The sequence below is a fragment of the Calonectris borealis genome, chromosome Z, assembly GCF_964195595.1.
Source record: "Calonectris borealis chromosome Z, bCalBor7.hap1.2, whole genome shotgun sequence".
Taxonomy (NCBI): domain Eukaryota; kingdom Metazoa; phylum Chordata; class Aves; order Procellariiformes; family Procellariidae; genus Calonectris; species Calonectris borealis.
Genome location: NC_134352.1, coordinates 34,596,191 through 34,604,909, shown reverse-complemented (window position 1 = coordinate 34,604,909; position 8,719 = coordinate 34,596,191).

Sequence of the window (8,719 nt, the reverse complement as noted above, 5' to 3'; positions counted from 1 at the left end):
TTTTTTCCAATGCATTCCAGTACTTGTAAAACAAATATGTGAACTTGAAAAGTTTGGAGGTTTTTGTTATGGTTTGTGTAGATTGGTCCTGATAAAGTAAGTGCTGACTTGAACTTCTGGCGCTGTGCTGTTATGAATATTTCAGACTGTCCAAGTCACAGAGTCCAGTCTCCTGACTCAGGAGATGACACTGAGTTGTAACGTTCAGGATGGTATACTCCCTAAGCTGCTAACCGAAGACCTATGGATTTGCAATGCTTCTGGTTTTATTATTCTTACACCACCAGTATCAAAATAGTATCCTTTGGGTAAGAAAGTAGTGGGTATATTCCTAGATACTCCACAGTTCTGGATATTTTCAACAAATAGTCTGTCAGGCTCTTGAGTTCCTTTGAACTTACTTTTCCTGGTAGTATAACTTCTTTTGATAGTCCAGCTTCCCAGTGCACATCAAACCTTTGATTATAAATGATTGCATTTTTATAATTTTATTAGATCATATCCAGTGATTCCATGACGAGATGAGTCTCTGAGAAGAACCTGGAGTTGCCTCTCCTTTCTTTCTGGGATAGAAATATAAACAATTTCTTGAAGGTAAAATACTATGTCCCTTGGAGGTAAAATATTATGTCCATATTTATTTTCTGCTCCAGTGCCATGGAAGAATGAATGGAAAGGTTTAAATTTTGTCAGTGAAATACATAATTATGAAAAATAAATGGTCTCCTGAGACTTTGTCATTGAGAAATAATAATTTCACAGCTGATATTACAGTGCATATAGAAAATACTGTCTGGGATAACAGGGCATTCTAACATCTTGAAGTAGGATTGTTAAAGACACTGAGAAATTTGCAGAATTTACTTCCTTCTGTTCCCCTGCAACACATTTTTTCCAGAAAATGCTTTTCCAGTGAATTGGGGGGGGGGGGGAAGTTGTTCTTGGTATTCCAGATACACATCTTACTTTATACTGGAATATTCCTTTTAATAATAGTAATAAAAAAATATGTTTGTCTACTAAGCTGAGGTGAGTTCTAAATACAATATATTGGCCCAAACAGAAGAAGATTTTTTTTCCATCCTAGCTACTGAGAATCAAATCTACTTCATTGTATATTCACTAACAAAACCAGCCCGGCTGGTCAAAGATATCCAGAAGTGAAGTTTTTGTTATCTAAATTAAACGATTCCCGCTACTGAGATCTCCATGCAGACTCCTTTTGGTAAACCCTACAAGGGTAAATCATGCATGCACTGCTGATCTGATGTGACAGGAAACAACAGCAAAAGTTTTTGCAGTGCGTACAGACAAACCAACAGATGAAGAAGTGAAGGTCAAGCAAAGGAAAATGGACACATGCTGAAGAGAAAAGACAAAGTTCAGACTTGGACTTCTCTTTCTCCCAACTATACCTGCACAAGTTACATTGGAAAGGAATGGCCACATTTTGGGGGAAGGAAACAGTTCACCAGACCCCTTCAGGTTGAGGTTTCTGCTGCTGCGAGGGGCCCTTGGGTATCTCAGGTGTTTCAACCACACTGTAGGTAGTGATACATAAATGAAAGCCATAGTCTGGCTTTAGAAAGCCTGCAGTTCGCCAAGGGAAGCTCTCCAGGTTCATGGTGTGAAGCCTTGGAAGAAATTTGGAGCCGACTGCTCTTGACTTGCGTTACACCCTGGACACTAAGACGTATACCCAGTCCTGCCGTTTTCCTGTTGCAGTTTTAATGGCTGCACCTCAGATGTTGGCCTTAAGAGGTTATCTGCCAGCCAGCATTTGGCCTAATGGCTGTATTTTCTGCACTTTTTCCACCACGTGTTTTCTTCATTGCCTGGGATAAGCTAGAAGGCAAAGCACTTTGAGGAAACCGCATCTGCAGTTAGCATTCAGCTCCCCTGCTCTGATCTCTCTAGCACCTTGGGGTGAAAGGCTGTTCCCGTGCATACAGCTATTTATTTTGGCTTTCCTCATCTTGGTGACCTCTGGAAGAAAAGGCCTGCTGTACAGAATGCTGTGTACCAGGACTGAAAAAAAAAAAGACACAGCTTTGTTCGTGTCAAGGTCTTGGATCTCTCAGGTATTATGCGTGATTGCAGAACTGAATATTGCTTGAGGCTGGCCTTGAAATGAGAGCAACGAGAGCTTTGATAAATGAGCTGGACAAGGCTGTCCCATTACACTGCCAGTTTTACGAGCACAACAGCATAATTTCCTCAAATGTCTGAGTGAGAAATAAGAACATTTCCATGTCAAGCAAGATAATGTCTTCACATGATCTGCTGGGCCATCCAGAGCTTGATTATTAGGATAGAAATACATCTCTTCACTTATGGGAGAGCGGGAAAACTTGTACTACTCCATTTAATGTGCCCGGTTCTTGTTAGATTTTTGTTACTTCCATCAAAGACTTGAGACAGAGGAGAGAGCTGAAGTAAAGAGCCACTGTTCCTAAAGGCATTTCACAGCACAGTTTCGGGATTTCTAATTCTTGATTGCTTCAGAATTGAAGTCCTCAGTAGACATAGGGCACAGTCTCTAAACTTGCCTCAAAACACAACTGTTTTCTGGTCCTAAATGCTGAAGAGTGACAAAAACCTGGTCAGTTATGGCCCACAGCTGTTTGTACAGCACACTGACGGGGTAGCGGGGAGAACAGAGAAACAAAATGATTCATTCATGCACTCATATTTCCCATTCCCATGGTATTTAAGTTTCTCAAATTCTCTGCATCAAAGGGATTGTCACTTTTCCAGGCTTTAGCTTAACTGGAAAGAGTTGGGTGAATCTGTGGCACCCAGAAAGAGGGAATGTAAGCCAATCTCTGTTTTGGATTTGGATGTGCGCAGGAAGGCAAAAGTACCAGCGAAGAACACAGCCAAATTGGTGGTAATATTGGTGGTAATAGCTCTCTTTTTAATGCTTTTCAGCATTCTTGATGGCATTTCCTAACGTAGTGCACTCCATGTTCTGATGGAGAACTGTAAGAAAATACATGTGAGTAGAAGATCTGAGCTTCATAATAAATAAATAACTCAAGGTAAACATGAACAGTTACTATGAGTAGTTTCCAACACTGTCCTTGGTTTAGGTCTTGCAGTCACTAGAGGACACAGAGGATGAAACTGAGAAATGTGTTCATGAAGACCAGTTTTGTTAAGCTGATGAGCTGCCATTTTTTTTTGCTTTTTTTACAAGCTATAGGTTTTGAATTATGTATCACTTTGTCCTAGTGGGAAAACCATGTCAGGTGCCACAAAAAATAAGCTCTGATCTTTCTAAGCAGGCTGGCTTTCTGAAATTAACACAGTTCAAAACTGGAACAAGAACCATCTTCTCATGAACAATAATGTTATTAAAAAATCTGGAAAAATTACAGCACATCTAATTCAAATGAATTATTTTAGTAGTTCAAGCATTTACCAATTAAATACAAACCGAGCTTCATATAGCAAAAATAGCAAAAGAGAAGTATGCACAATTTGGACCAACAGTACAGCAGCTGGAAAGAGAGAATAACCCCCATAATGCAAGACATGAACTAGTTTTTCTTTCAGCAATGAACAGTGGTAATTCAGAATGGGAACTTAAAAATATGATGAATTTCAGGTGAGGAAGATAAACCAGCAAGTTTTAAAGAAAAAATTTGCAAAGAAACAGAACATCCTGTGTTCCTCTGTACCCTACACTGCTAACCAACGCACTCACAAACCAACCAGTTTGAACCAGATCATTTCACGTCATGATACATTTGTATCCTGAGATCCTTAAACACTTTCTATAGATAATCAGTATTGCAACAGGCCTCTATCTGTATGTTGTTCTTGACACAGACACAGAGCAAATGGTAGGGCTAAGGAGAAATGTCCTCTGTTGGCATTCAAGTGGTGAGACAGAGCAAGAAAAATAAATAGATAAGAATAAACCCAGAGAGTAAAAAAATGAGGTGAAAAAAAGTTCATGGTAAAAACAAAAATGAGAAGGAAGGTGAGAGGTAAACAGAAGCCAATGAAAAAAGAAAAGAAATTACTTTGAACACTAAAACACAGACAAAGCACATATCTTACGGTGGTTATATTTCTACCCAAGACTCTTCCTTTCAGGCTCAATGGTAGAATCTTGGTGCAGGTCCACATCTTTGCAGGTATCCCAGAACTATATGAGTCCTTTAAGGATCCTTCTGTGGAGCACCAATAAGATATTTGCAAAAGCAAGCTCCAGAGCCCAACTACAAATCTTGACCTGTAGTGCTGCTTGGTAGGCAGCTGCTTCCAACAGGATGGAGAGTCAAAATAACCTCAAAAGAGAGTGTCGATCCTAACCTACTCTCCATGTCAGAAATCTTTAAGAAGGATCAGTCCCTAGATGTGAGATGACAAGCTCTCACTCAGCACAGAACAAGAAGATAATGTGAAACACCTCCCTGGGTCAAATTTTCCCTGTACAGAAAAAGGGTGTATTTAAAATTTCTGCACTGACACCCATTTTTCTTTCTGAAATGTCCTGCTGTTCCTGTTGACTTGTTTTCCTAAATCTGTAGTGACCTTCTTTCCCCAGCAATGGATCTTAACCAGTAGCAGGCTCCTACTGGATGCATTACTCTGCAGCCACTGATTTGAACGTCTTGGCATGTTGCAGTTGCTGTTGCAGTTATGGTCCCTTGACTATTGCTACCTTAACTACTCAGCAGCTATGATATTGAAGCCTTGCTTATTAGAGAAGAGAAGATATAATATCATATGATACTATGATATTACAGCATCTTTGTAATACCAATTATGGTTAATGGGAGAAAAAAAGGAAAGGATTTTTTTAGTGATGTCCATTCTTTGCATATACTCAGGAACAGTCTACAATAAATTTTATATTTTCCACAGATTTTGGACCACAAAGCAATATCTGATGAGCAGTCTGCTCTTCCACATCTAGATAGTCTCCCAGTGGCATGAAGAATACAGGTCTTTATAGCAGGTGCTGTAGCGTGAGCTCAGAAGGGGTGCAAACACAGATCTACTGCTATTAAAATCAGACATTCCATCAGTCAAGTGTAACTCTCCCATTGATTCCCACATAAAAGAATTTGTGGCTTGCACTCAGGACCACAGATGAAGGCAAAAGTCTCCTCTACACAACTTGCTGCAGTCTATAGAGAATTTAAGAGGGGTGTCTATTAGCAGTCCATCTACCAACCAGAAGGTAGGCTCAACCGTTTCCTTCAAAATGCATGTGAATCTGCTGGACATCTGTTGTATGAAAACCTACTAATCACTTTAATGCTCATTTATTTTTTAATGATAATGTAGGTTGGAAGGGTATTTATAGGCAACTACGTTTAATTATCTAATTAACTAAAGACATACCAGTGCATCTGCAGTCCCAACGACCAGTAAGCAGTCAACAAAAATTCATCACCACTTGCAAATGCACATTTAAGTGCCTACATTTCAGAAATACATTCACATCTCAGAACTCAACCAGTTGTACAGTTCAAAAGTTATTTTAGTGTAAATTAGCAAGGAATCAGCCCAAGAATCTGACCTTCGTTTGTATATGCTCATTGTATTCGGTTCAGAAGTAACACTTCTTTGATTATCAAGTCCTGTTTCTTCCAAGGTACCTTATCTTAAAAGTACATTCTTAAGATGGAGTTCAGCACTTTTATGCTGGAAACATCTTCACCCTTTGCCTGGATTTTTTTTTCAGATTTTGTTTTCAATCTTCAGAAAAAAAATATTGCCTTGAAAAGTATGCTGTCAGAACCTAGTTGCCATAAGGTAGCTTAGGAACTTCCATTTTATCTCCAGCCTACATTTCTTAATTGAGAACTTTTATACATTATCTTTTGTGCCACCATTACTTAGCAGATTTTCCCTTCTGAACATTTACCATGCTGATACAAGTCAATTGAGCATCAGCCACTCTGAGCCTTCCTTTTACTAGGGTAAGCAAGCCAAGATCTTAACTCACTTGACTTCTAAGATGCTGCTCACAGTCCTGCTCCACAGCTATCTGCTCAGTCTATCTTGTTAATGCTGCCCAGGCTGCCCAGTCCATAGAGAACTTCTCACTAACAAGAAACCATTATATCTTAGACCTCTGCATCATTTCAGAGCATTTAATATTGCTCATTATTTCAAAAATGGGATGTGGAACCAGCCAGTCTCATTAGGGAAGAAGGCAAATGGGTATCTTCAAGCAAACCTCAAGTTCCCATTTATTCACAAGTTTGTCACATGACTGCAGTGTGTTGAAGCTGCATGTGTTGGTAGTGGTATGGAGTCATCCAGTGCTAGAAAACAGTGCCTCTAGCCTGCCTGCAAGAAAGAAGAGACCTTAGATGTTTTCAGGAAAACAGCGCTAGAATATATCTTCCTTCCAGTAACTCTTTTAGCAAAGTAAATTCATATTTCTTTTTAGTGAAATTCTCTTGTGACAGCTCAGCAGTTGAGATCAACTCTGACATTATCTTCCCCTGTACAACACTGAAAGATCTAAGAAGGCATAGAAAAAGCCAAAAAGAACTCACACATAAGACATCTGTAGATATCTTTTGGGTTTTTTTGGTGGTGGTGGAAAGATTTTGATGAAAAAAAAAAGGAACAAAAAGCCCTTCAGATTCAAGACAATATTTAATTTTGAGCTTTAAGCTAAACATATAGGGAAAAAATATCAAAAGCATAAGCAATGACTGGCCTGTTTTGTAGGTAATTCAAATATTTGGTACTACAGCTTTTGGGAATACATCTCTCAGTGACTTAATTCAGTAGGTCTTTCTAAGTGCTCTAAACTTGCCTTAGACCATTCTTTGGTAAACCATCTTGGAGTAACATTTGAAAAAAAATGGTTTCTGCTTGTCCTTTCCCAGCTAAAAACAAATTAAAAAAAAAAAAACAAGAAAAAAGAAATTGAACTTATTGTGGACTGTATTGATGCTAGTCAGGATGCTATTGACTAACCCAATGCTGCAAGATGTTTCCTGGGATTCATCTAAATCAGTGTTCACTTGTCAGATTCAAACAAACTGTGATTAAGTTAAAAGTAGAAGGAGAGTGAGAAACTTTACATTATGCAAACATTCTAAGTCTAGATTTCTCACTGCCTGTGGATGAAGACTCCAGACTGCTTGGAAGCAGCTTTTCATTACAGTAAATTAAGTAACTAAAATATTTCAGTGAAAGAATCATAGAATCATAGAATCATAGAATCATAGAATCATACAGGTTGGAAAAGACCTCTAAGATCATCGTGTCCAACCGTCAACCCAACACCACCATGCCCACTACACCATGTCCCTAAGGGCCTCATCTACACGTCTTTTAAATACCTCCAGGGATGGTGACTCCACCACTTCCCTGGGCAGCCTGTTCCAAGGCCTGACCACTCTTTCAGTAAAGAAATTTCTCCTAATGTTCAATCTAAACCTCCCTTGGCGCAACTTGAGGCCATTTCCTCTTGTCCTATCGCTAGTTACTTGGGAGAAGAGACCAACACCCACCTCGCTACAACCTCCTTTCAGGTAGTTGTAGAGCGCGATGAGGTCTCCCCTCAGCCTCCTCTTCTCCAGGCTAAACAACCCCAGTTCCCTCAGCCGCTCCTCATAAGACTTGTGCTCCAGGCCCTTCACCAGCTTCGTTGCCCTCCTCTGGACGCGCTCCAGCACCTCCATGTCCTTCTTGTAGTGAGGGGCCCAAAACTGAACACAGTATTCGAGGTGCGGCCTCACCAGTGCCGAGTACAGGGGCACGATCACCTCCCTATTCCTGCTGGCCACACTATTTCTGATACAGGCCAGGATGCCGTTGGCCTTCTTGGCCACCTGAGCACACTGCCGGCTCATGTTCAGCCGGCTGTCAACCAGTACCCCCAGGTCCTTTTCCTCTGGGCAGCTTTCCAGCCACTCTTCCCCAAGCCTGTAGCGTTGCCTGGGGTTGTTGTGGCCGAAGTGCAGGACCCGGCACTTGGCTTTGTTGAATCTCATACAGTTGGCCTCGGCCCATCGATCCAGCCTGTCCAGGTCCCTCTGCAGAGCCTTCCTACCCTCCAGCAGATCAACACTCCCGCCCAACTTGGTGTCGTCTGCAAGAAGTCTCTTTCCCTATAAGCGCAGCCATTTCTGCTGTTATTTTCTTCCAATCTAAATGTGAATTTTGGGAATTCAACCTCCCAAAGGATTTGAAAATGTGGCTGTCCAAAAGACGAGTGGAATTTATTTCATATCAGTCAGTATAAGTTGAGTGATGGTAGCAGAGCCAAAATTAAGAACTCAAGCTATTTCAAAGTGGCATACTGTCCCCACAATGCAAAGGGAAGTGCATGTTTTCATGAAAGGAATTATGTGCAAGACACATCAAAAACATCAATGGATTTGTTTGCTGTGTGGTGTTTAAAGGGAAACATGGGCAATAAAAGTTGATCAGTGTATTTAAGACATTTCCAAATCTTTCCTATGCTTCATACTGACATTGCAGTAGGAACACAACATCTGTCCATGATCTTTTTTGTAGACCATGACTGTTTTCCATTGAGAAATATGGTCTTGAAGATTGTTGGTCCTACTGATTTCACTGGTATTGCAATGCTTTCTTTACCATATAAATTCGGAATTCTTCCAGTGTTTTGTTTTACATACCTTCTATGCCAGCCAGTACAGGACTATGTCGTATAGCACAAACATTTGAAAATCAAGGTGTTCTCCAAAAACCTCATAAAGGTAGTTTT